This window comes from Bidens hawaiensis, unplaced genomic scaffold (assembly GCF_021521415.1).
Source record: "Bidens hawaiensis isolate Kalapana, Puna unplaced genomic scaffold, B.hawaiensis_p1.1 tig00025003_1, whole genome shotgun sequence".
In the NCBI taxonomy this organism is placed as follows: domain Eukaryota; kingdom Viridiplantae; phylum Streptophyta; class Magnoliopsida; order Asterales; family Asteraceae; genus Bidens; species Bidens hawaiensis.
In genome coordinates, this window is record NW_027493970.1 from 134078 (window position 1) to 138874 (window position 4797).

The 4797-nt window shown below is 37.4% G+C and overlaps 1 pseudogene; it reads right to left on the bottom strand.

Annotated features, from left to right (window-relative positions):
• Window positions 1-730: 730 nt before the first annotated feature.
• On the bottom strand, window positions 731-4009 carry LOC143570513 (putative LRR receptor-like serine/threonine-protein kinase At2g24230 pseudogene; annotated as a pseudogene).
• Window positions 4010-4797: the final 788 nt, after the last annotated feature.

Genomic DNA, 4797 nt, shown 5'->3' on the forward strand with positions numbered 1-4797 from the left:
TCACACTATATGTTTTCATTGAACCTTCGTTAAAAAAAACTTAACGGCGTTAAGTTTTTTGCAAATTTCAAACTGATGTTTTAGGGCTTTTGATCAGAATGAGGATACGAGTCGACTGATGTAAAACGTAACTTGAAACGACGCTTTAAACAGCTTGAATTTTGTTGATTAATAGTTTAAACACCGGAATTGAAGCACCATTTAGTTGTTTGGACCACTATTTGGAGGTATGTTTTACATCAATCGACTCGTATCCTCATTCCGATCAAAAGCGCTAAAATATCAGTCTGAAATTTGAAAAAAACTTAACGCCGTTAAGTTTTTTTTAATGAAGGTTCAATGAAAATAAATAGTGTGAAAGTTGGGACCAGTGATAGCTATTTTTAAAGTTGGGATTATTATTGTCCAACTGCATTAAGTTGTAATTATTAAAATCCAATTTTCCTTATTTATATTATAAGTTATACTAATGTCACTAATGTTTTCTACGTTGACAAATTAATGTTTTCGGTTTAGTGTTGGTATCATAACGAACTTCTAACAACCGAATTCACGTTAATATACCACCGCGATTATAGCGAACATCTACCAACCGAATATACGTTAATGTACCGCCGCATCACGACGGGTACAATTCTAGTTCATATACAATTATCCTTCAATAAAGCATAACATGACCTCATATATGAAACAATTATATATTTGGCTAACAAAGATTATGTCATATGCCACCAAAAAACCCAAAGGCAAATAATTTGGATCAATAAAGTATTGATCTTTAATCATCTTTAAAACAAACTGTACACAATAACAAAGGACTAACAAAACATAACTTAACAACCTCAAAACAAAAAGATTAAAAAGACCACAAGAACCACATCTCATTGCTTCAACTCATAACTGTTCAAGATCTTTTAAAAGTCCAACTACTTGTTGCATACTCGGTCGCTTAGCCGGAAGATCAGCGGTACACAAGTAACCGATCTTCAACGCCTCAACCATCTGACTCTCGGCTCCGGTCCCACGAATCTTTGGGTCAATAATCTGGGACCCACGATTCTTTTTCACTATACCTCTCACCCAACTCACCAAGTTTGCATCTTTTGACATATTATCATCCGGGTACTCGTTGTACTCGTCTTCAACCGGTTTTTTGCCTGTTATAAGCTCAAAAAGTACCACTCCAAACCCATAAACATCCGATTTTGGAGTGATCACGTACGGTGAAGAGCTTTCGTCTTGGTTTAGAAACTCGGGTGGGATGTATCCGCGGGACCCACGAGTGATCTCGTCTTCAAGATCGTTACCAAAGATCTTCGAAAGCCCAAAATCCGACAATCTTGGTTCAAGATTGTAATCCAGATAAACGCTACTCGCTTTAACGTCTCTATGAATAATCGGCGGTGAACAACCATGGTGCAGAAACGCCAATGCACGAGCCGTACCTAATGCAACTTTACACCGAAACTGCCAAGTCGTCAACAACCCTTCGGGCCCCACGTTTTGAATCCCCTCATTGTTGTTTGCATCCACTTCCCATGTATCAGAACTCCAATCTTCCACGGTTTGAACGCCAAGCGGAAGATCATGAAGTAAATTATGCAAATTCCCATTTTCCATATAATCATAGATAGCAATCCGTTGCTCGCCCGCTAAGCAATACCCCGTTAACGGGACAAGATTCGGTGTTTTATCCTTCCAAGATACTCTAACTCTCTTGTGGCTTCTTCATCCGACATGGTGGACCGGTGGACCAACACCTTGACCGCCACATGGATGCCACCGGGCAAGAAACCTCTATAAACAGGCCCGAATCGCCCTTCGGCTAAAAGGGTCCCTCTATCAAAATTTGAGGTGGCCGAAAGAAGATCCGAGAAGGTGAAATTTAGCAACGGTTTCTCAAAGATTATAACGGGTACTAAAGTCGCAACCTTTACATCAGCCACCCAAGTTGTCGAATCCGTTTGGAACGAAAACGGGCCCGACATTACCTGCTCTTCTTTGTAAGAATCTTGTTTCACAACCCCACGTTTGCGTTTTCTTTCGACATCCAAACGCGCAAAACAACAGCACCCCGACTAAAAATATTATCGAAACGGTTAACGCTAAAGCAAGCTCGAGTCCTTTACGAGTACGCGTTTTTTTCTTCAAAAGATTCGGGTCTGCAGCAATCGGGCAGCTATTTGACGACCCCGATAAATGCAGACCAAAGGGTTTCTGGTGAAAACTCGGAGTCACAAAGGGTTAGATTATTGTACGAAAAATTGAACCTTTCCATCGATGGAAGCTTTTTCAAGACCGAAATAGGAATCTCACCGGTTAAATTATTAAACGAAAGATCAAGATTCTTGAGAGTGTTGAAGCTTAAAACTGGGATTTTACCGGTGAGGTGATTTCTCGAGAGATCGAGTGTTTTCAAACGAGTTAACGACGAGATGTCGTTACTGACCGGACCGACTAAATTGGTGTCAGACAAGTTTAAGTACTCTAAACTATGAAGTGAACCAATGTTGATCACTTTTTGCTCAAAAAACCTGTTCTTGGCAAGATTAAGGTGTTTGACTTTGAGATCACGGGTTTGACTCGCATTAGCGAAAAAGTTTCCACTAATCTCATTATCGGATAAATCGACATAAGATAACCGAGAATTGAAATTTAGCTTGGAAACATGACCTTCAAAGTGATTACCACTCAAATCCACAACTTCCAACGGATCCCGAAAGATCTCAACAACCGAACCAACGAAACGATTCTTGGAAACATTAAGGTAAGTTAAAGAATCCAACTTTAAAAAATCGGAACCCGTTCCAGTGATCTCATTTCCAGCAAGATTCAACCTTTCAAGTTTTGGAAACGATGACCCGAAACCATCAGGAAGAACACCACTAAACTTGTTACAAGAAAAGTCAACAAAAGTCAACAAATGGCAGCTTATGATCCCCAATGGAACAGTGGAACCAAACCTGTTTCGGCTCAGATTAAGAACTTGTAAACTGGCCAACGAGCTAACGGAATCAGGAAGGTCACCAACAAAACTGTTACCAGAAAGATCTATACTTTCAAGTGAACCAAAGTTGCCAATATTACTAGGAAGAGTCATTGAGATAATATTATTTGAAAGATTCAAACTTTTGAGTGAACCCGAACTCCAAAAATCAGAGGGCAAATTGGTAATTTGGTTATTACTTAGATCTAAATATTTCAGGTTTGTAAGCTTGCCAATAGTGTTATCAGGTATAGAACCAGAAAGCCCTAAACTTGAACCAAACAGACCAATAACATGTTGTTGATTAGCATCACAAGAAACCAGTTTCCATGAACACACATGACCAGAAACATTGTGAATATTAATAAAAGAAGGTGAATTTGAAATACCCATTTGCTTAAAAAACTCAGAAACAAAGAATTCATCTGTGTTTGGTATAGGCTGGTCTTGCTGTTGACCAAAGTTTGACCTGAAGAACAGAGTTAAGAGTATAACCAGTAATGAACCAACCAAAGCAAAACCCATGTTCAAATCACTTCAAGAAACACTTTTTATAACACCACCACCACCCACCGCCACCGCCGACGCCACCACCTCCGGCCACCGGAATTTCAAGAAAATTTTAATTTTTTCAAGAAAATTTTAATTTTTTCAAGAAAAATTCATTTTTTTCAAGAAAATTTTAAAATAAATAAAGGGTATTCAAGGAAATGAAGAGGGGTTACTAATTCATTGTTTTTGGGTTGATTGGAGTGTGTAGAACAGAGAAAGCAAGAAACTTGAAGGATATTTTGAGTGGGAGTTGAAGGGCAATAAAGGGCATAGGGAAGAAGAGCATTGTCTTTAATGGGGAAATAAATTAAGGGTTAAAAATAAATAAATAAATAAATTTGAGTGAGGAGGTGGGAGGTTGAGGAAGAAGTGAGTGGGGATTAATAAATATGGATGGGTGTGATGATGGAAAATGGTTTGTGGGCAAATGTTGGGTGAAATCATAAAAGAATAAGCTTTAAATATATATACATTTTTAGTGTTATTATTATTACTTTTTGTTTTTTTTTTTGTGTTTTTAATATTTGACAATGAGCTTTATATGGGACTATGGGAGGGGAAACGAAGATTTAAGCCGGAGTCAGCAAGGTATGGATGAGCAAAACATGTACTGAAATTAATTTGGTATCGGTATTGAAACGAACTGGTGCTGTTGGTATCGAATCAGTACCAAGTTTTGAATTTTTAGTACGTGTGTGTCTTAAATTTTGTCTTTAGTATTGTTATTTTCTGAATTTTGCCTTCGTTACTAGCATTGAACCGAACATTTCAGTACCGGTAGCAAGAATTTGAGAAAATCGGTACCGTTCATCCCTATAACAAGGTCTCAAGTTTGAATATGTTCTCAATCGGCTTTTATAATAGAGAGTCTTCAGTCAGTGTGTTTCTTCATAGCAGAAGATAGTGAGTTTGGACCATTGAGCGTTTTTTGTGATTATAGGCACATGTAGTAGTTTTTTATTATCGGGTTATCTCGGATAAATGTAGTTTATTCGTTGAATGTTAAGAAAAAGTGCGGAGAATATGTGAAGTGCTAGGCATCACTTTACGTATTTACGGATTTACCCTAAGTTGAAAATGTTATTTTTATATTATTTTGGAAGTGATTGGGAATTTAGTTCTTACTTTTTAGTATTTAAAAGAAAAATTACGTTAAAAGGCCATTCTTAAATCTTTTTGAAAACTTTTAAAGATACTTTTTGTTTAATATTTGGATAATTGTGGTATGGATATTCATATTTTGTTTACAAATGGTTTCG